We start from the raw sequence: 24,830 nt of genomic DNA on the forward strand, positions 1-24,830 counted from the left end.
AAAAAAAAATGTTCACAATCATTTAGCTATTTAGCTATCTTTTTTTAGTTCTTTTTGTTTGTTAGTTTTGTTTTGCTATACAGAATCTTTATTATTTTGATGTAGTTCCCTTTATTTAAGTTTCATGCTATAGCTCTTGCCATTGGCATCCTATCATCAAAGAATTTTTTAGGTTAAGTCTTGAAGTGTTCTGCCTATGTTTGCCTCAATGAATTTTATGGCTTCAAGTCTGATTTTAAGGTCTTTCATTGATTTTGAGTTGACTTTTGTGTAAGGTGTGAGGTAAAGATAAATCTTTAATTTCTTACATGTGGTTATCCAATTCTTCCATCACCATTTATTGAAGAGACTCTTTTCCATTTCAAATTTTTAGCTCCTTTGTCAAATGTTAGTTGAACATATATTTGGGGGATATGTCACTGAGTATTCTATTCTGACTCATTGGTCTGAGACTGTTCCAGTACCATGCTGTTTTGATCATGTAAGCTTTATAATAAAGCTTCAGTTTAAATAAAGAGATGCCAACCAGTTTCTTGTTTTTTAATATAAATTTGGCTAAACTAGGTCTTTTGTGGTTCCACACAAACTTTACAATTGATTGCTATAAGTCCTTAAAAATGATGACTGAATTTAAATAGGGATTGCATTGAATCTATATAGTAGTTTAAGTAAGATGGTCATTTTTGATTATATTGATTCTTCCCATCCATGAGCATGGGATGTTTCTCCAATTCCTTAGATCCTCTTCAATTTATTTTTTAAGTGCTTTGAAGATTTCATGGTATAGGTATTTCACTTCTCTTGTTAGGTTGATTCCTAGTTACTTGATATTTTTAGATACTACATTAAATGGGACAGACTCCTTGATCTGTTTCTCCTCTGATTATGTAGAATAGAATACAACTGTTTTTTATGTATTGGCTTTGTAGCTAGTCACATTGTTGTATTGGTTTATTTTTTCTTTTTGGGGGGGGTGGTAGGGCCATACCCAGTGATGCTCACGGATTACTCCTGGCTATGTGCTCAGAAACCACTCCTGGCTATGCGCTCAGAAACCACTCCTGGCTTGGGGACCATACAGAATGCCAGGGGATCGAACTGTGGTCTGTCCTAGGCATAACTGGTCTTCATTCTATTTAGTATAATTTTTCTTTGCTGGGGCTTATCCCTCATTGGATTGAAGCACCTTTTGGCTTAGAATCTTATTTTTTTCTATATAAATATTTAAACACTATGATTACAAGCATATTTGTAGTTAGATTTCAGTCATAAATAGAATACCCACCCTCTTCACAAGTGCAACATTCCCACCACCAATGCCTCCCAGCCCGCCTGTCTTCGCGACAGGCATTCTACTTCTCTCTTCTTCTTTTTTTTCCACTCAGACTGCATCCTCTCCCTCTACCCTTTCCAGAGAAAAGGGAGAAAAATCATCAATGGCCTAAGGCAGTCGCAGAAGCAACACCTAGAGCCAGCTTCACGATCAGGAGAGGACGCTCTGGCTCCTCCTCATGATTTCTGGTGCTCTGCATAATCAGAAAAACTTCTCTAGTCACATACTATAGAAAATATCATATCTCATTCTTGAACATTGTCATGCTAGTTGTTAGTTATTTCCCTAACAGTTTTCACTCTGTCTGGTGAGCTTCAAATTGTGAGCCTGTCCTTCCAGCCCTTAACTCTATTATCTCTGGGCCTTATTATAATGTCTTTAATTTTTATTAAAACCCATAGATAAGAGAGACTATTCTGTGTCTATCTCTCCCTCTGACTTATTTCTTCAACATAATAGATTCCATGTACATCCACATGAAGGAAAATTTCCTGACTTCATCTCCCTTGATGGCTGCATAACATTCCATTGCGTATACGTACCACAGTTTCTTTAGCCATTCATCTGTTGAAGGACATCTGCTTGCTGGCCCAATAGTTAGGAGCAGAAAGCTTATGGTGAAATATTTCTGGATATGAACCACCGCCTTAAATTTTGTGTAGATTATTTCCTGTGTCAGAGTTTACTCCCAGACCGCATTATCCCAATCCCTTGGTCTTGGGTTATGAGGCTTCCACTTCAAGGAGGAATATAAAGATTTGTAAGAGAGCTTATTAACATTGTAATTTTCACTTGTTTTCTTGGTTTTTGATTGTATACTTGACTTATTTCGAAACCAGTTTAAAAGGAATTAAAAGCTGGACTCAAAATTAAAACCAATAAACTCTTCTGTGCTTTGGCAGTAAAAAAAATGTTTCCTGTACATTACCTGGTCAAAAAATTAGCTATTACACATGGTCAATTATTTTAAATAAGACACTTTTAGATATATTTGTGCAGTAGATAGTAAGGTAGACATATTTTTAGTGGACCCATTAGTTCCTACATATCAGTAAACAACAGCAAACACAGATATAAAAAAGCTTCTGGAAACAAGTTTCTTTTCCATAAAATATTTTCATATATGGAAATATGTAGATATTGTATTATTCTAGTCTATTATAGTTCATTTTAAGAAAGTTCTTTTTAAAATATGCCAAATAGTTTTGGTTAATATAAAAACACATTAAAATATTGTGATAGTTTAAAGTACATTGCTAATAACTATAGCAGTAAACCAGCATCTCAATTATGTCATATAAGTTAAGAATAACATGGGGCCGGCAAGGTGGCGCTAGAGGTAAGGTGTCTGCCTTGCAAGCGCTCACCAAGGAAGGACCGCGGTTCTATCCCCCGGTGCTCCATATGGTCCCACCAAGCCAGGGGCAATTTCTGAGCGCTTAGCCAGGAGTAACTCCTGAGCATCAAACGGGTGTGGCCCCCCCCAAAAAAAAAACAAAAAAAATAACTTTAAGAATATTTTGGGGCCGGCGAGGTGGCACTGGAGGTAAGGTGTCTGCCTTGCAAGCGCTAGCCAAGGAAAGGACCACAGTTCGATCCCCTGGCGTCCCATATGGTCCCCCCAAGCCAGGGGCAATTTCTGAGCATGTAGCCAGGAGTAACCCCTGAGCATCTAACAGGTGTGGCCCGAAAAACCAAAAAAAAAAAAAAAAACAAAAAAAAAACAAAGAATATTTTATATTTTTTCTTCAATGTTTAAAGCTCAATAATATTGACTTTGGTTTTTTCCTGGTCTTATTTACCTACAGGTTGTATCCTTAAATGTTTTCTGGATTCCTCCAAATTTCTGCCTGTAAACCAATATTATGTTCCCTATTTGTATAAAATTGGCCCATTAATATTCCATGTATAAGTGATTTTATTTATATTTCTCTTTCTGAAATGTCATGATGACCTCACAGTTCATTATTTTTGTCTGTTCTGTTTTGGGACACACCTGGCAATATTCAGCTTACTTCTGGTGCTATACTCAGGGGTCACAGCCATAATTGCTGTATTACCTCTCTATTACTATCAGTCATTTTGCCACAAATGACTTATATCCCTCTTTCTCACTTCATAGTATGCCAGTATGTATTTACACTCATTATTATCCATTCATCAATACACTGACATTATATGTTTGCATATATTTTGTGAATACTGTACTGTAAGCATAAAAGTACAAAAAAGTATCTTTTATGACCACCCCACAATTCCTTGTTTCTATATACACATAGAACTTTATGGTTCATTTGGAATTTATATTTTTAGATTGTGTTGCTTTGTTGTGTGTTTTTCTAACCTTAAATAATAGTCATTCATTCATATATATATTCAGAAACTAATTTTATCAGTTCCATGGGTCACCCTTTAAATCCACTGGCTTTATATTGTTGTTTAGAAGCTTTATAGTTTGAGGTAGTCCAAAACATTTAAAAATGTTGACAGATGTTATTTATGTTTTGGACATCATATCCAATATTTGATGCCAATCTATGATAAAATGATTCTTTCTGTTTTCTTCTTGGAGTTTTACAAACTCTGATATTACAAACTCTGATATATTACTTTATTTTGAATTAAGTTTTGTGACTGACAAAAGACAGAGTTCCATTTCTAGTCTCTTAAGCTACCTGTATGGCATATCACCAGAAACCCTGTGAGATTGTTTTCCACCATTTGATGTTTTTGGTTTGCTTGACAATTACCATTGATTTTATACACAGAGTTAATTTTTGGATCTGTACTTTTCACTTACTATTTTCATATTAATTGCATCATGTAAGAATACATAGTCTTCATATCTATTACATATGCAATACATTTTTTTCTGTTATTTTCTCTCTCCTCTTTGTTACTCAGTTTATCTTCAACAATTTAGGTAATTTGGCTATAGAAAGAGGTTACTTACTTTTGCTTACTTGCACTTCTTTCATTACAAGTGAATTGCCAACACTTCTCAGCATTAATTTATAATGATAAATACGAAGTAACATGCATTTTTTTGTAAAGTGGCCATTCTATGTACAAAAGAAATAAATTTAGTGGTCAGCTATGCTTTCATGTTTGTTAATATAATTGAAATATGTATTCTATTATAAATTCATTTACCCCTCAAATATCTCCTTTTTACATTGCAATGTTACTTTTAAAGATATAATTTAAAAGAATTTAGTTTTCTATAATCTTATAAAATTTCGGTGAACCATACTTAAGTATGACCTTCAATAATATGCTAATTTATTTAAATGTGCTTCACTAATTAAGAATATGTTTAAAGGAGTGCACTTAAATTACTGTATCAATTATCTATATAAGAAATTATTGAAGTGATCAATTACCATAATCAAAAATCATTACTTAAATCAGATAATAAGTATCTTTAAAATATCGCATGCTTGATTTTCTAAAACGCTTTTCTTTGGGGATTTAAATATGATCCCTCAGCATTTTCCTATAAAAATGTATGAATTATAATGCCTTTTCCATAATTGAAATTACCTTTCTATTCAATGTTCCTAATAATGGTTTTCATATAAAAATTGCTATTATGTGGGCATGACAAAGGATCCTCTTATATGCTTTTCATGCAGAAGATCCAGGTTCAACTTCCTACACTGCATGGTATCCTAAAGCAAAGACGCAGTCTGTCTCCTGAGGACCTTTCTAGGAATGATGACTTAGAACATTAGGCTTAACTAAATTATTACTATGCCAAAACATAGTACTTATAGTTTATATTTTAAAAATTACTCTTTTTTTTTTTGCTTTTGGCTTTTGGGCCATACCTGGTGATGCTCAGGGGTTACTCCTGGCTATGTGCTCAGAAATTGCTCCTGACTTCAGGGACCATATTGGACAATGGGAGATTGAACCACTGTCCGTCCTAGGTTAGAGTGTGCAAGGCAAATGCCCTACCACCTGTGCCAGATTTTCATCCTTAATTACCAACATATTTTTTAAATATCAAGGTATCCTAATTCTAGCCTTTTAATTGTAGTTAGTATAGTTATGGTATGCAGATTGTTATGATTTTTGAAGCTTCCAAGGAACCAAATATTATTACGCATCTTACTACTCATTTAGTTGTTTGTTCCCTAGTGATTGAGTTGAGATATTTTTCTGAATATCTAATGGAATTCCTTTCATTTTCAATACATCAAGTCCAATAACACAGTGAATATAATTATTAGCATAATAAGCAATCTTTCATGTATTCGAAAGTAGTAATTATATTTCCAACTAGTATTCTCTAAGCTAACCAAAGAATCATCATTTTATATTTGTGGGCTTTACATATTTACCCAAAAAGTTTTATTTTTATATGTCCATTTAAGTGACTTAGATGAAACAGAATATAATTCATACTCAATGCAGCATTCTCATGCAAAATGAGTTTAACGTTAGAAATTTGAAACAAAAGTTATACAATAAATGAAACATTAGGTTCTCCAAAATTGTTTCAATGAGAAGTCAAAGCACCAAACTACCTAGTCATCACTACTGTACAGAATTAAAACAATGTCCTGACCTCCCAAACTATCACTTAGACTATTGCTTATGAGTTGAACTATAATTTTGAGAGTGATTACTGCAGTTAAATTTCAATGATCACTTGTCTACAACTTTGATAGTTGGCATCAAGAATAATAAGAATATAGCATCCATTGAACATCTCTGTTTAATTGTCTCCATAGGTCCTCTTGTAAATAAAGTTGATTTGTAAGATTATTGGCGAAGCAAAACCATGCAACAATTAGGAAAGCACTATTGGTAAATCAGAGATCTATATTATTTTAAGAAAAAAAAAACAAAGAATAATGTAAATCATGACTATTTTATATGAGATAATATATTTAGGTATATTATGTCCATCTGCTACTATTTCATATCACATAGTAACACAGAACACAAATCGCTGTAAAAATCATGTAAACATCAATGATATATTGACATAATGTGTAAATGTTTGGATGGTATTAAGGTTTAATATAAATTAGTACAAAATGAAAGACTTTTATGCTGCTTGAGAAAAATAAACCATTTTAGAACAAATTAAGTTGAAAATATTCAACATTTAAAGCTAATTCAGATACGATAATATTAAGGAACTAGAATCAAGCAAGCATTTAAATAATCATATAGAAAAAGGCATTTATAGACAACTTTAAAACTGTGAAACTTAAGAACTAAATAGTGTTGCCTAGGACATTTTCTACTTTACTCCTTGACACTGCTTCTGATTCCCCTGAACACAGCCAGGAGTGATTCCTGAGGACAGAGTAAGGCATAGTTCTTGAGTGCTACTTGTGTGACCACCAAACCTCAAATAAATGTTTTTAAAAACTATGGAAAACAAAACATACAACTATTTGCCTATATGTTTTATTTTAATATTGAAATTCAATCAACTTTTATTGCTAATGATGATAATAATTCTAAAATTTTTATTTAACCTCTCTTATTTACCTATAAATTATTATCATTTTTATTAATTAAATATATAATGTTTACCAAAATGCACACCAACAGAGTACACAGGTTCTTTTTGCTTGGTCATTCTTAAAAACTTCAATCCTTCTTTGTTGATTTATTTATAATTTTCCTTAATTTTTATAAGAAAATAATATTTATATATATTATATATATATAGTTCCAATATATGATTATTATAAACTAAACTAACTATGAAATCTACAGGTTGTTTTTTTATTGACTACTTTATTCTTGTACCCTTCCTAGTTCTATACTCAGAACAAATTATAATTTGTTCTTCTTGTTCTTCTTGACTGATACACTTTTATAATGCCAACTCAATGACCACTGAATCTTAGGTAAATTTTGATAAATTGTTTATAGTCAAATATCTTATTGTATACTTACATTTGATTATTCCATATTTTCATATTTCTTACCTCAATTCTCACTTGTCTACAACTTTGATAGCTGGCACAAGAAGAATAAGAATATAGTCTCCATTTCACATCACCTTTTTAAATGCCCCTATAGTGCCTCTTGTAAATTTCCTATGCCCCACAAAAAATAGATAAGACATCAGTTGTTATTTTTGATTTTGAAGGAGGGCTCTAAAACATCCCTTTTTCAATCTATTTTATATTTTATTTAAGAAAAGACATCATATAGTTGACATAGTTGACCATAATACATTTGTTTTCAGATAAATTAGAGAAAAGTTATCTTTTGAAGAATAGGAAGAAAAAATAAAAAAGAAAGAAAAAGTTATTTTAAAAAAAGAAAAAATGGGGGCCAGAGCAGTGGCACAAGCAATAAGGCATCCCATATGGTCCCCCCAAGCCAGGAGCAATTTCTGAATGCATAGCCAGGAGTAACCCCTGAGCGTCACCGGGTGTGGCCCACAAACCAGAAAATAAAACAAAAAAATATGCAGTAGCAAGCACGTTTTTTAAAATTATTGTATCTCCAATGAAGTCATTAATACAATTGCAGAAGGTTTATTGAGCTTTTTTGTTAGTTGTTCATTCTATTAGTTAAATGGTGTTTTTCTATAGGGAATAACACCTTAAAACAAATGAAGTTGGGGCCAGCGAGGTGGCGCTAGAGGTAAGGTGTCTGTCTTGCAAGTGCTAGCCAAGGAAAGACCATGGTTTGATCCCCTGGCGTCCCATGTGGTCCCCCCAAGCCAGGGGCAATTTCTGAGTGCTTAGCCAGGAGTAATGCCTGAGCATCAAAATGGGTGGGGCCCGAAAAACAAAAAAACAAAAAAATGAAGTTGTCCAGACATTCAAAAATCTATCGCTGATACTATGGCTAATAGGGGCATTTATTCAGCTGAGAGGCTTTCTGGAAGAAGGAAGATAAGGGAGAAAGTGTTTCAGAATTCGCTCAGAAAGCTCCAATGATATGTACCTGAAGTTTGGTCAGATTGGTGTCTCCAAAGGGCATCATAGCAGGGTGGTGAATGAGGCCATTGGCAAAACGGTTATTATGAGTGATGGATAGAGCAGAAGTGGCTTTAGTAGGATGGCAGTTAGGCCCAACCTCTTCTCCAGAGACTGCTAGCTTTCTGCTGTGTGGCCAGTATACCCATGATTTTTCATGGCTTGGAACAAATCCTTTGTTACAAAATTGTATATTCATAATGTGGAAATTCATGTTTATTACTTATTTAAAATACTTTTTTGCTTTTAGATTTCCATTTAGTGTTTGATATTCTGAATTGGTACATTATTTAAAAATATTTAGCTCCAAATTTCCATTGATTTAATTTATTCTAATTTTAGATAATATTCTTCAACTGTATCTTTCATTCTTCAATATGCATAATAAATCATTGAATGGTATGTTTTTCTAAAATATTATTTACAATTATTTTTATAGAGAGTTATAAGATCTTAGTATCTACAGGTATTTTTATTTGTACGTAAGGAAAAAAGCACCCACTGAGCTTCCCTAGAAAAGATTTCTCCAATTTCTATTTTAAGGATGTGAAATTGGCTTACAGAATACACGAAGAACATGTATATATAACTAGTGTTATTAATATTGGAGGGAAAATATAGGCTTTACATTTCAACATTTTGTTTATAAATATTAAAGCTAAGAAACGATGGACCAAATATAGCCCATGGCAAAAAAAATTGGAAATTAGGAATTAAAGCAGTTATGAAAGATATAATAAGTTAAATTCCTTTACTGTAGAATATAAAAAAATGTTGAGAAAAAGCTTAGCATCATTCTGCTAGACACAGATAGGAATGGGTGTATGATTATTTCTGAAGTAGAACTAAGTATAAATAAAACATATGCTATGCTACACTAATAGCTATATCAAGCAGTGTGACAATTACTAAACAGTACTGTTTTCTAGTATACATGTGTTTCCAAAATATTAACAAATATATTCTCAAATGCACAAATAGTATCTTGATGATTATTGATAGTAGATAACATCTCAGATATTTCTTACTATTTTACATAATGTACAACATAATACAGTACAAAAAAAGGTTTTAAGATATAAAATGTACTGGCAAGTTGGTGCAAATGACAATCAACTCTGCTATAAAATAAAAACTAGAGATCCTTATTTTCACACGAAATGTTTAGTAGAATCAGAACATCAGGGCGGCATGCACTGAGGGCATTCTTCCACAGCATTGAGGATTATCCTCTGCTTTTGGCCACTGCTATAGTTTAGATGTTCACTGTGATGCCATCTGTTAAGGTTGATTGTGCAGTGACCTTAGGCAGTCTGAAACCTGTTCAATCGAGCCCATATATAGAGTTCTGGGTGGGAACCAGGAGGACAGATGGTGAGGTTGGAGATGAGGAACTTGTTTGTTACAGCTGATGAAAATCATTCTTTTTGCCAAAGCTATTAAATGTGATATCCTTGGCACAGCATTTCTCAACAAATAGAATGTCACATTTGGTGGGTTAGCTTCAGGTAAATTGAAGCAATCCCAGTTTCTGTATTTAGGTTTTATTAGTTTCTTTCTCTTTAAATTCTTAATAGATTAAGATCAAGTCAATATTCAGCAAAAAGGCCACACTGTGTCAGTTATGGACAGAATCTCACATATGTACTTTTTAAAATTATATATAGATAATAAGGAGTAATATCTAGACCATAATTATTGGCTAATTAAAAGAATCCATAAATATCTTCAGTTGAATAGAACCAGTGAGAAAAGTTCCATAATTAGGCTACATAAAAACTGCAAAAAAATAAGCTCATTTTTCATTTCTGTTTATATCTATCATGAACATTTAGCAATTCAGAATGTAAAAGAAAATGTATTCAAGTGAGTTTATTAAAAATAAATGTGTGTGCTCAGACAAATATATTTACAACTTGGAAGGCAAAACTTTATATAACCTATGTATATTGTGTTCTATACAGTTGACAGTGCTAAAAGTTTACATACTTTCAGAATTTAATATAATTTATATAAAATGTTGAAAATACAAATTATAAAAACTTTTACATTTAAATATAAAATATAAATTGGAGTTGCTTTTCAATACCCTTCTTTTCTAAAACTTTCATCTAAAACATCAGCCGCAACTGAATATAAGTTTAGGGGTAGTAATTTCTGGTGTCTGTATTTTTTCTTTTTTTTTTTTTTAATTTAAGTACTGTTGTTACAAAAAACTCAACTCACAGTTGAGTTTCAGTCAAATAATGTACATCACACTTTACTACTGAAATTTCCTATCACCGTATCTTGTATACCTTCCCCCTGCCCTTCCTGCCTGCCTAGTAGCAGACATATACATTTCATTCACTCTGTTTATATATATGTATATATGCATATGTGCATATACATATATTATTCTATATACATATTCTTTTTTGACATTATGGTTTGCACTGGTAATGAAGGGGTGCAATGTATATAACTTTCTCCTCTTTCACCACTCCATTTTTGTCCAGAGTTATCTGATCAAACTATCACTGTCATAGTGAAACTCTTCTTTATCCCAACTGCAATCCTGGCTCTTTTCACAAGCTTAGTGTCATGGACTGGGCTTCCTTGCCCTCACCTCTATTATCTCTGGATATTATTACCATACTATCTTTTATAGTTCTTATATCACACAAATGAGTGATATTATCTTATTATTTATGTAATAAATAATATATATTATATATGTAATAAATAATACATATTATATATGTATATATTATATACACCCTTGGCATATATTATACATAATATATAATAAAATATCCTCCTCTTGATTCATTTCACTAACATAATTATATCCATATCTATTCGCATATAAGCAAATTTCATGATAAATTTTTTTCTAACAGCTGCAAATTATTGCAATTTTAATTTTATTACATTTTTTATATGTGCCAGTTCTTTTAGCCATAACTTGGTTCTCAGGAACTTGGGTTGTTTCCAGACTTTGACTAATGTAAATAATACTGTGATCAAATTTAGAATGCAGAGGGCTTTATTGCATCGTGTTTTAGTATTCCTTATGACATATCCTTAGTCGGGCAAACACCCTACTGTTGTGCTATCTCTCAATTCCACTAGTATTCTCAATGCATCATGATCTGAGAAGATAGTTGACATAATTTCTTGATTCTTGATTTGATAGGGGCATGCTTTACAACCAAGCATGTAGTCTAACTTGGTCTATGTCAGGGCTTCTCAAATAATGGGGCATGTCCCCCAGGGGAGGTGCGAGGCTCCATAAAGGGGGGCGCGTTTGACCTCAGCAAACACTGTCATAACCAGCTAAGCCCCGTGTTTATGTCTCTGTATGTCTCTGGAGCTGAGAGTTGTTGTGTCCTGTTTCAAACCTCGCTTTGAAAAGCTATGCATTGCAAAACGTGTTCATTGTAGCCATCAATCCTGATATCACCTCTGATTAAAAGATCAGCTCAAATTATTTTATATATTATTTTGTTTTGCGGGTTAAAGACTTTTTTTATAAAGATACTATTTACAGTTGTGGGGGGGCACTAAAATGTTTTCTTCTTCCTAGGGGGCATGACAAAAAATAAATGAGAAGCACTGGTCTATGTACCATGTGCACTGAATAAGAATGTTGATCCTGTTTTGTGGATATGGAGAGCCTTAAATATACATATAATATTTATAATAACATAATATTATAGAATTATATATTTTAAATGGCATTAAATATTTTTGTATAATATACTTTATTATTATATTTTTGCAAAGCCACTCTCTTCCATTTCTTCAACACTAGTATGTCCTTATTAAGCTTTAGCCTGGTTTATCTAATCAGTACATAACAGGGCAATTTGAAGTCTCCCACTATTGTCATGTCACTACCTTTCAAGTCTATCAGAAGTTGTTTTAATACTTTTCTGGCCCCTCACAGGGTGTATATATGTTTAGGAATGTGATTTCTTCTTATTGTACAATCCCTTGATTATTAAAAATTGTCCATCTCTGTCTTATAACCTTTTTAAATCTGAAATCTAAGTCTTATGATATTAGCATAGCCAACCAAGATATTTTTATTAATAATATATTTTTATTTTAAACATAGTGGCTTACATATCATTGACAATAATATTTTAGGTACATATTAACATAAAATCAGGGGAATTCCCATCACCGAATTGTCCTCCCTCAACCTCCGTTCCTGTCCTGCCTCCCATAACCTCCTCCCTCACCCCTGGGGCTGCTAGCATGAGTGGTCCTCTCTGTGCCCAACTTACTATTTAGTGATTCTACACCTGCTTGGTCTTGGTACCTTCCTTGTTTCACCCCTCTAATTGGGAGGCTGGACTAGATAGTTTAAATTATGTGGTTTTGTTTGAAGAAAGGAAAAGTAATAAACTGGGGTAAAAATCAAAAACGTCGAAAATGGGCGGAGTCCTTCTAGAGGCTCTCATCCTCAGTTTGAGAGACAAAGGTGAAAAAGAAGGTGAAACACCACAACAATACAAAATAGAAGTGTTAAATAAAATATCCAGTGAGCACTCCAACAATAAAGATAAGCACCATATAAAAGCTATGGTCTTGAGATGAAAAACATGGCACAGCGCATAAAGGAAGAAGAGAAAAGAAGAAAAAAATAAATAAAATAAATAAGAATGGAGAAAACAGCTTCAATATCCACACCAAAACAAAGAAATCGACAAAAACTAGATAAATAAATATATAAAAATTATAATAAAATAAAAAATATTTTGTGTATTTTGCCTTTTTTTCCCCCTTCTGCACAGGCACAGTAAATTATGGGGTAATTTGAAAAGGAATTCCCTTGGCCTAAGAAATACAAGGCTTCTCCATCCTTGAAGTATATTGTCATGGCCAACCAAGATTTTTTTTTTAGTGTGTTTTTTTTTTGTCTTTGGGCCACACCCATTTGACACTTAGGGGTTACTCCTGGCTATGCACTCAGAAATCGCCCCTGGCTTGGGGGGACTATATGGGACGCCGGGATCAAACCGCAGTCTGTCCTATGCTAGCGTTTGCAAGGCAGACACCTTACCTCTAGCACCACTTTCCCGGCCTCTAGTGTGTTGTATGCTTCAAGGATTGTCCTCCAACTTTTGAATTTGAACCTTTGTTTCCTCTGAAAATTAAAGCCTGTCCTGCAGGCAGCAAAAGGAAGATTTAATTTACTGATCCATTTTTGCCACTTTGTGTATCTTAATGGTGCTTTTAGTCCGTTAGCATTGAGAGAATGAATTGTCTTGGGATTTTGTGCCATTTATATTTGTAGAAGTTTGGTGTGTTTGCGGTGCTTATCTTGCCTTAAAGTAGACACATCAGTTCCTTATTTAATGTTGATTTTGAATCGATAAAGATCCTGACCTGTTGCTTATTCAAGAAGCAGTTATTCTTCCTTCAAATCTGAATGAAATTTTGCTGGGTGATATATTTTTAGTGATGTTTTCATTTCATTGAGTTTTTTATTTACCAAATATCACTACTGCCTTTGGGTGGTTTGTGATAAGTCTGATATGAATCTTTAGGATGCTACTTTGTATTTAATTTTCCTTTGTGATCTTGCTCCTTTCAATATTGCTCTTTTCAATATTCTGTCTCTATATGAGGTTTTCATTACTGTGTCAAGGATGTGATTTGGGTGCCTTTACTTGGATCTCTTTCAGCTGGTACTCTTTGGGCATACAGTTCATGCGTTGCATGAACTCTTCAGGTCTGGAAATGTATCATTAGTGATGTCTTTGACTGTTTCTTCTTATTAAGGGTTTTCTTCTCTGGTATTTCAACGGTTCTTGTATTGTTCCTGTTGAAATTATTCCGAAAGTCTATTGTTTTTTCACTTAATTTGAGGATGTTTTCTGTCTTCGGTTTATTTATATAAAGGCTCTTTTCAATCTTCTTCTATAATATGGAATTGTTATGCAGTTCATCTTCCACCTCACTGATTCTGACCTCAGCAGCTGTTACTATGCTGATGAGGCCATCCAGTTGGTTTTTCATTTCACCTACCATTTTTTTCAGTCCTATTATTTTGTTTGAAGTTATCTTATTCCTGTTTTCATTACTTAAGTCTTATGGGATGTTTGATCTGTTTATTTTATGGTTTCTTTGAGTTCTTTGAGATTCCTTCATATTTCCTCTCTAAAGAGACTATATAGGTGGCTGGTACTATTAGTCTTCCAAACTAACTTCATTCACTAAGAATGATTGTGTTTTGTATTTGTTTCCCCATTGTGATTTGCAATGTGGTACTGTTTTCTATGTATTATGCTGGAGGTCAAGAATTAGAAAAAATGTGGGCACTGACAGTTCTGACCCTGGAGCTGAAATATGCCATCAGCATTGGTGCAGAAGTCATGACTGTTGTGGTGCAGCATTATAGGTGTACCTTCTCATCTGTGGGCAAGCCCTTCTGCAGCATATAGGTGGCAGTGGTCTCAGGCTCAGCTGGTGGCTTTGAGGAACCAGTGGCCTCGAGTTACCAGCAATGGCTGTCTCAGGAGTCTGTGTTTTTATTTTATTTTTTATTTTTTGTAGTCTGTGTTTTTAAAACTTTTTTGCTTTTCATTTTATTTATTATTTATTTATTATTTATTTTTGGTGCCATATCTGGCTATGCACAGGGCTTACTCCTGGGTCAGTACTCAGGGATTGTTGCTGAAAGTTCTCTGGGGACTAACTGCAATCTCGGCAATTAAACATATGTCAGGTGTATGCAAATCAAGTGTTATAACAGCTGTATTATCTCTCTGTCCCTGTATTTTAAAAATATCTTGGGGCTGGAATGATAGCTCAGCAGGATAAGATGTTTGCCTTACATGCAACCAAACTGAGTTTGATTTCCTGTGTACCATATGGTCCCCAGATCCTGCCAGGAGTAATTTCTGAATATAGAGGTAGGAGTAACCCCTGAATCCTGCTGTGTATGGCCCAAAATAAAAAAAACACATACACATACACACACACAAAAGTTAACAATGAAAAAGGGAATCTCATTTGTTAAAATAAATTTATTGTTATACACTTTATTGATTACTTATAGAAAATTATTTCTTTTTTTATTAATTTATTTTAGAAATTTTTGTCAAAACATTTTTTTAATTTTTTTATTTAAACAAATTTATTACATACATCATTGTGTTTGGGTTTCAGTCATGTAAAGAACACTGCCCATCACCAGTGCAACATTCCCATGACCAATGTCCCAAATCTCCCTCCTCCCCACTCAACTCCTGCCTGTACTCTAGACAGGCTTTCTATTTCCCTCCTACATTCTCATTATTAGGATAGTTCAAAACATAGTTATTTCTCTAACTAAACTCATCCCTGTTTGTGGTGAGCTTCATGAGGTGAGCTGTAACTTTCAGCTCTTTTCTCTTTTTGTTTGAAAATTGTTATTGCAAGACTGTCTTTCATTTTTCTTAAAACCCTTAGATGAGTGAGACCATTTCTGCATCTTTCTCACTCTCTCTGACTTATTTCACTCAGAATAATAGATGCCAGGTACATCCATGTATAGGAAACTTTCATGACTTAATCTCTCCTGACAGCTGCATAATATTCCATTGTGTATATGTACCACAGTTTCTTTAGCCATTCATCTGTTGAAGGGTATCTTGGCTGTTTCCAGAGTCTTGCTATGGTAAATAGTGCTGCAATGAATATAGGTGTAAGGAAGGGATTTATGTATTGTACTTTTGTGTTCCTAGGGTATATTCCTAGGAGTGGTATAGCTGGGTCGTATGGGACCTCGATTTCCAGTTTTTGGAGGAATCTCCATATTGCTTTCTATAGACCGCATTCCCACCAGCAGTGGATGAGTTCTTTTCTCTCCACATCCCCGCCAACACTGCTTGTTCTCATTCTTTGTCATATGCGCCAAATTTACTTCTTGAACTATGCAGCATTGTGTCCATATTAATGATATTATGAAATTGATTTAGCCAAATTGATATACATGAATCAGATGGTTAAGTTTTCTTCTTCCTCTGTTGTATTTTAACTATTTCATAAATATTTATTGTACTCTTAATAGTTTAATCACATATTTTAAATTTTATAATGTAATTTATTTATTATTTTACTAAATTTTCATGATAAGAATATAAATGATTGTTTTTATTTGGGACCACATCAGGTGGTGCTTGCACTCATCATGTGCTTGAAGAACAATTAATTTTATGCTAATTTTTTCAAATCACCTGGTAAATAAACTTTGATTATTAATCTAACAAAGAGGTGTGCATTAGATTATTATGTCACTGCAACATTGAAAACAAATAATTTTAAAAGTGTTTTATACTTTGCAATTTAAACATAGGAATAATATTAAATCATCATTCAAAATATTCCTTTTAGAACTTCTTATTATGATTATCATTGTGTGGTGAGACCATGTCTATGTGCTCCTAGCTTACATTTCTCTGGCAATTAATATTGTGTGTTTTGTTAATGACTTACATTTATATATCTTTACTTGTGAATTGTTTATAGATTTTTCCTTATCAGTTCTGAATTAATGGTCTTAATTAGTGATTTGGGGGACATTCTTATATTCTGAATGTATTTTTAATTTTAAAATTTTAGTTTTCGTGGTTGGAGCGGTGGCACAAGTGGTAAGGCGTCTGCCTTGCGTGCACTAGCCTACAATGGACTCCAAGCACGATTTCTGAGTGCATAGCCAGGAGTAATCCCTGAGTGTCATCAGGTGTGGCCAAAAAAACAAACAAACAATAAAAAAACTTTAGTTCTCAGTAGTTTTAAATAAAGTAAAACTGCATTATAGTACATATGTTTTAGGTTTAGGTTTATTTCATTAAATAACAACATCTATATAGATGACTTTTACGTTATCACTTATAGTCCCAGGTCTACCTTTCACCATACAATTAACCTATATATACGTTTTGAATGGATATAATCTCTGTAAATTTTTTTCGGAAATTCTAATTAAAATAATTTGTTTACAGCCTTTATATTTTAACTTTATTTCCTATACTATGAAATTATTTGTTTTGCTGATACCACTCTCTCCTTTAAGTATTGCTCACATCATTAATTTCATCAGCAAGCATTAGTTTCACCTCATGATTTAACCTAAGAATACAAAAAGAAATTTGATGAAATAGATATATCTAAATATTTATCGATTATTTTACATTTTTACAATAGTCAAGAACTAGAAGCAAGCTATTTAACTCTAGAAAATATTCTAATTTTTAAGTTTTTTATTATAAATTGTTACATAAAATACTTGCAATTTTCTTTGCAATAAATTTGGGAGGCTGAAATATAGAAAAGTTCTTTATTTTGGTAAGTTATTTTTAAATAGAGCTATTAGGGGCAAGAGGTACAACTGTGAGTAGGATGCTTGCCTTAAACTGATGAACATGTCCTATTTCTGGAAGCACATATGTTCCCTCAAGCCTTGCCAGGAGTAAGCTCTATGCACTGCTGGGTGTATCCCAAAACTAAAAGAAAAATAAAGTTTTAGTTCTCCTGTAAATATTTCAATCACTCTTCATCATCTCTTACAATAATGCATGCATAGTTGCATAGAGTAGAAAAGTAATTGTGAATATTGCTATTTTATTTTATTAATAATATCTTTATTTTCTTATATGACTGAAACCCAACCACAATCATGTTTGCAACCAAGGTGTTTAAATAAAAATATTAAAAATAAAGTATCTTTATTTAAGAATCATGATTACAAACATGTTTGTAGCTGTGTTTCAGTCATAAAAATACACCCCTCTTCACTAGTGCAGCATTCCTACCACCAATAACCCCCATATCCCTCCTTTTCTTCCCTCTGTCTGACTTGGAGTCAGGCATTGTATATATCTCACTATCATTATTATGATAGTTGTTGGTGTAGTTATTTCTCTAACTGCGCTCACCAATCTTTGTGGTAAGTTTCTTTATAATGGGCAAGTCAATTCAAACTTCATCTTCATTGTCTATTGTCTCTGAATATTATTACTAAATACTGTCCTCTATTTTTCTTAAATCTCACAGATGACTGAAATTATCCTGTGTCTATCTTTCTCCTTCTGATTTATTTCATTCAGCATAATAGTTTTCATGTCCATCTATTATAGGAAAATTTCATGATACTAAAATTTTATATACTAAAGAACGTATCTTTTATTTCCTTTGCTCCACACATATCTGCTCATCTGATTCTAACTCTATTGTGCTTCCAAATACTGGTAGTTAATAATTAAATTGAAGCATTTTTGAAGCATTTTTTAAAAATAATGTTTCTTTTTCTTTTTTCTTTTTTTTTGTTAGGAGAGAGCACGAATGCAGTCCCCCACTACAACAAATTATGCAGTCGAGTTTCCCACATTTGGGGAAATCACAGGGATCAGCACATCTGGAGTGCAAAGGATAAGCCTCACCCTAGGAAAACTACCTTTATGATCATGGTATCTCCCCTGCCAGGTAAGTATAATAATATGTTTCTTTAAGAAGCATGATTACAAACATGATTGTAGTTGGATTTCAGTCATAAAAAAAAAAGAACACCTCCCATGATCAATACAACATTTCCACCAAATATTCCCCCATCTCCCTCCAAATCCCAGCCCCTGCTTGTATTCAAGATAGACATTCTACTTCTCTTGCTTATTAACATTGTCATGATAGTTGTGAGTGTAGTTATTTCTCTAATTGCACTCATCACTCATTGTGGTGAGATTGATATTGAGAGCAAGTCTTTCCAGCCCTCATCTCTATTTTCTCTGGGCATTATTAATGTCTTTTATTTTTTTTAGAACCCATAGTTGAGTGAGACTATTCTGTATTTATTTCTCTCCTTCTGACTTATTTGACTCAGCAAAAAAGTTTCCATGTATATACATGATAGGAAAATTTTATAATTTCATTTTTCTTGAGGGCTGAATAATATTACATTGTGTATATGTACCACAGTTTCTTAAGCCATCCATCTGTTGTTTGGCATCTAGGTTTTTTGCAGATTCTGGATATTATAAATATATTTACATATTATTGTAAATAAATATATTATAAATATAAGTTTGCAGAAAACATATTTGTATTGTGTTCATAGGGTGCATCACTAGTAATGATACAGCTGGATCAAATGGGAACTTAATTTCCAGTTTTTTGAAAAATCTCCATAATGTTTACCATAAAGACTGAACTAGATGGCATTCCTATCAGCAGTTAATGAGAGTTTCTTTTTATACACACCCTCGCCAGCACTAATTGTTCTTGTTCTTTGTTATGTGTGCCAGTATCTGTGGCATGAGATGGTACCTCATTGTTGTTTTGTTTTGTATTTCCCTGATGATTAGTAATGTAGAGCATTTTTGCCTTTTGGTCATCTGTATTTTTTCAAAGTGTCTGTTCATTTCTTCTCCCCATTTTTTGGTGGGATTAGTTGTGTTTTTCTCGTTAAGTTCATCAATACCTTATATAACTTAGATGTTAGCTCCTTATCAAATGGGAATTGAGTGAATAGTTTTGTGGGTGGCTAGTCACTATTTCCTTTGAGGTTTAGAATCTTCTCAGTTTAATATAATCCCAACTGTTTATCTCGGCTTCCACTTGTTTGGAGAGTGATGTTTTCTCCTGAAGATGCCTTTAGTCTCAATTTCATGGAGTGTTTTACATACATGTTTTTCTATATAATATATGGTTTTGGGTTTCTATCAAGGTCTGTAATCCATTTGAATTTGACCTTTGTGCATGGTGTTAGATGGAGGTCTGAGTTTGGTTTTTTGCATGTGACTGACCACTTGGTAAGAGCATTTTCTTACTCCATTTTGCATTTATAGCTCCTTTTTCAAACATTAATAGATTGTATGTCTGGGGAACATTCTCTAATTACATAAGTCTATTCCATTGATTTGCAAGTCTGTCTTTATTCCAACACTATGGTATCTTAATGACTTGCTTTGTAATACAATTTAAAGTTGGAGAAAGTGAGGCCTCCCATATTCTTTTTCCTGAAGGTTTCTCTAAATATTCGTGGGGATTTATTATTTCAAATAAATTTTAGGAGTGTTTGATCTTCTTTGAAGAATGTCATGGGTATCCTTAAAGGGATTTCATTAAATCTGTACAATGCTTTTGGGAGTATTGCCATTTTAATGATATTAATCATCCCAATCAATGAGCAGGGTATGTGTCTCCATTTCCCTGTGTCCTCTTTTATTTTTTTTGAAGCAGGGTTTTGTAGCTTTATTTGTATAGGTACTTCACTTCTTTAGTTAAGTTGACTTCAAGATATTTGAAGTTGTGTCACACTAATATGAGTGTTTTTTTTAATGTCCATTTCTTCTCTATCATTAATGGTGTATAAGATCATTGATTTTTGAGTGTTAATTTTGTAGTCTGCCACTTTGCTATATGAATTTATTGTTTCTAGAAGCTATTCGGTAGAGTCTTTATGGTTTTCTAAATATAGAATCATGTCAACTGCAAACAGTGAGAGCTTAACTTCTTCCTTTCCTTTCTGGATGCCCTTGATATCTTTTTCTTGCCTAATATCCATGGAAAGAACTTCCAGCAGTATGTTGAATTGGATGGTGAAAGAGGGGAAGCCTTGTCTTGTACCAGATTTTAGAGGAAAGGCTTTCCGTTTATCACTATCATAGAGAATAATATTTGCCATTGGCTTGTGATAGATGGCCTTGACTATATTGAGAAAAGTTCCTCCCATTCCCATCTTGATTAGAGTTCTTATCAAGAATGGGTGTTGAAACTTACTGAATGCTTTCTCTGCATTCATTGATATGATCATATGGTTTTTAGTTTTCTTTTTGTTGATATGGCGTATTATGGCGATTTATATGTATGTTAAACATCCTTGCATTCCTGCGATGAGACCTACTTGGTCCAGGGTGTATAACCTTCTTGAATGTTTGGATCTTATGCAGGATTTTGTTGAGGATCTTTGCTCCTGTTTTCATCAGGGATATTGGTCTGTAGTTTTCTTTCCTTTCCTTTCCTTTTCTTTGCTTTGCTTTGCTTTGCATTTTTTTCTTTTGCATCATCCCTGCCTGGTTTGGTATCAGGTGATGTAAGCTTCATAAAAACTATTTGGAATATTTTTGTTTCTTCAATTTCACAAAAGAGCCTGAAAATAATTGGTAGTAGTTTGTCTTGAAAGTTTTCAAAGAATAAGTTAGTGAATCCATCTGAGCCTGAGCTTTTGTTTTTGGGAAGACTTCTAATTTCCTCTGTAGTGATGGGGTTGTTTAGATATGTTAGATAATCATGTTTTTACCATGGAAGATTATAAGAGTCCAAGAATGTATCCATTTCTTCCAGGTTCTCGTGTTTCATGGCATAGAGTTTCTCAAAGTAGTCACTTATTATTCTTTCAATCTTTGTAGTATCTGTAGTGATATCACCCTTTTCATTTCTAATTCGGTTTATTAAGTTTCCCTCTCTTGTGAGTTTTGTAGTGGATTATCAATCTTGTTTATTTTTTTAAAATAAACAACTTTTGCTTTTGTTGATCTTTTGGGGTTTTGTTTTGTTTTTGGATTTCCACTTGATTGATATCTGCTCTAAGCTTTATAATTTCCTTCTGCCTACCTATTTTTTGGTTCCTTTGGTTGATCACTTTCCAATTTTATAAGCTGTGTCATGCAGCAATTTATATAGGCTTCTTTTTCTTCCTGATGTGTGCTTGCAAAGCTATAGATTTTCTTCTCAGTACTGTTTTTGCTGTGTTCCATAAATTCTGAAAATTTGTGTCTTCATGGTAATTTGTTTCCAGGAATGTTTTGAATTCATTTTCATTTCATCTCTGGCCACAGGTTGTTCAGAAGTGAGCTGTTTATTTTCCATTTGTTTGTCTGTTTTTCCCCACCCCTAGTTTCCATTTGTTAACGTTTTCTTTCTACCTTCTTTTGTAGTTCACTTCTTTTTTTTTTTTTTTTTTTTTTTGGTTTTTGGGCCACACCCGGTAACGCTCAGGGGTTACTCCTGGCTATGCGCTCAGAAGTTGCTCCTGGCTTGGGGGACCATATGGGACACCGGGGGATGGAACCGCGGTCCGTCCAAGGCTAGCGCAGGCAAGGCAGGCACCTTACCTTTAGCGCCACCGCCCGGCCCCCGTAGTTCACTTCTTATTTCAGTGCCTTGTGCTATGAGAACTTAGTTTAGACAATATCCATACTCTAATTTTATGGAGATTTGTCTTATGGGTCAGTTTGTGGTCTATCCTGGAGAATGATCAATGTGCGTTGGAGAGGAATATTTTTCCAGTTTTCTGGGAATGAATGATTCTTCCTGAGGTTTTTCTTCCTGGGTCTTTGGGACTACAATGATTCTTATGTTTTTTTCTATTGAGTTTCCCAAAAAATTCTATTTTTCATCTGTTCACATACTTTGAGTACTTTTCTATTGTCTCATCCTTTGCTTTAAGGCTCTTTTGCAGTCTCTTCTGTTGTATGCATTTCATCTTCTGTCTCATTGATTCTATCCTATGCTGCTGTTACTCTGTTGAAGTGGCAGAGTGGAGGTTTTCATTTGGTCTACTGAATTTTTCAGACCTGTTATTTCAGTTTGGAGTTTTCTTATTTCTATCTGCATATTCTCTTCATTCTTATTTGTGGTCCGTTCAGCTAGATCTTTTTTTTTTTTTTGAGTTCTATGAACATCCTTCATATTTCTTCTCTAAACTTTTTATCTGAGATGATAACTAGGTGGTTGACACTTTTCAGGTCATCAGAGCTGTCATCTTCATTCTCTATGCCTGGTGTTGGTCTGCATTGTTTTCCTCATTGTGGTGCTTGCTGTGTTGTTTTTTTCCTAAGTGTTATGGTGGGTTCATGGGCTACAAGATCTGTGCAGCTGTGAAACAAAGCAGAGTAGCCAGGTTCATCTGGCTCCACCCTCCTTGGGCATCACACAGCTTCTAGAGAGACTTTTGGGGGAGTCGGTCTCAAAAGCCACATCTTATGATCAGGATGCCGCCCCTTGCAATGATGTTTGATGGCAATCACGAATATTTCTATTTTAATATATCTTTTTAAAGTCAACTTGGATTAAGTAATTATATGCTTAATATGTATGCATTTAAAAATCTATATATGTACTATTTTAAGTTTAGTTTTCCCCAATAAGGATGTTGTATGCTTAATATATACTTTTAAAGTTTATTTTTGTTACTATGGTTTTAGCTTCTATTTTAACATAGCACATATGAATGAAATCATGCAGGCTATGTCTTCTGTTTTATATATTTCATTAAGTGTAATGTTTTGTAGGGATACCATACTGTTGTAAATAGAAGAATATCTTTGTTTTAGAATGAAGTAGTATTCCATTGTGTTCATATGTTTATCTTACCCATTTGCCAATGGACATGTAGTCTGTTTGCTTCTAGCTCTTGACTATTATAAAAATGTAAAAGAATTAATAAATATTATATATATATATCCCATCAATTTTTTTTGTATTTTTAGGTTAATATCTAATTGTGAAATAACTGAGTCACATGTTTTTCTGTTTATATTTCTTAATTAGTTAGGACTTATTTTTATTTTCGTGGTGTTTGTTCTAAAACCCCACCTTTTCTCTCCAATACTTGTAGTCTCTTGACATTATATAACTTTCTTTATAACTCCATGGTTTATTGTAATGATCTACATTCATTTGTTTTTAGACATATTAGCTGTGCTCTGGAAACCTCATGAATTACTGGGAATTGAACTGCTGTGTGCTTCATGTAAACGAAACAACTAAATTCTGGTACTGTATCTCTAATCTGACAGGAGGTATGTCTGGTAACATTTCTGTTCACATTATCTGATTTTTTAAAATAATCTTGGTTTTTGTCAACCAAATTATATGACTTTGATATAATTTATTTTTGTTTGTTTTTGGGCCACACCTGGTGGTGCTCAGGGGTTACTCCTGGCTGTCTACTCAGAAATAGCTCCTGGCAGGCACGGGGGACCATATGGGACACCGGGATTCGAATCAACCACCTTAGGTCCTGGATCGGCTGATTGCAAGGCAAACACCACTGTGCTATCTCTCCGGGCCCAGATATAATTTTTAATATCATCTACATAAGATATATTAATGAAAATTATTTAACCCATTAAGTACAATGTTTGTGCTTAGCACTCCAAGCAAGTTCAACTTCTACAAAACTACAAAATAAAAATATAGCAATAATCTTGTGATCTAGGTAAATAAATCAAACTTAAATTATTAGTAGTATCAATTATTATTTATATTTACATATATAAGATGTTTATTTAGATGCATCCAGTAAGAGTTTTCTCACAATTATCTTAAAACAAAATTCATTCAAATGCTAGGCTATTGTAATTATTAGGAAAATTTTCCTTAAACTAAGATGAAGCCTTCTCTATTATTACATTCACTTGAGTATAATTGCTCTTCTACAATGCCAATTCATCACATTTATGTAGACATTTAATACTTATTTACTAAAATGGGTATTTTAATTATTTAGAACGTCTTCTTTTGACATATTTTCAAAATTGTTTACTATCAAGAATTTA

At 33.3% G+C, this 24,830-nt stretch overlaps 2 non-coding genes across 2 annotated transcripts; both read right to left on the reverse strand.

Moving 5' to 3' along the window:
- Positions 1–1,376: 1,376 nt before the first annotated feature.
- On the reverse strand, positions 1,377–1,598 carry LOC126002971 (small nucleolar RNA U3). The gene has a single exon (XR_007493539.1). It is a non-coding gene; the product is annotated as a small nucleolar RNA U3 (small nucleolar RNA).
- A 17,002-nt stretch (positions 1,599–18,600) lies between these two features.
- On the reverse strand, positions 18,601–18,764 carry LOC126002679 (U1 spliceosomal RNA). Its single transcript, XR_007493355.1, has one exon. It is a non-coding gene; the product is annotated as a U1 spliceosomal RNA (small nuclear RNA).
- Between the last annotated feature and the right edge of the window lie 6,066 nt (positions 18,765–24,830).

Source organism: Suncus etruscus, chromosome 2 (genome assembly GCF_024139225.1).
Source record: "Suncus etruscus isolate mSunEtr1 chromosome 2, mSunEtr1.pri.cur, whole genome shotgun sequence".
Taxonomy (NCBI): domain Eukaryota; kingdom Metazoa; phylum Chordata; class Mammalia; order Eulipotyphla; family Soricidae; genus Suncus; species Suncus etruscus.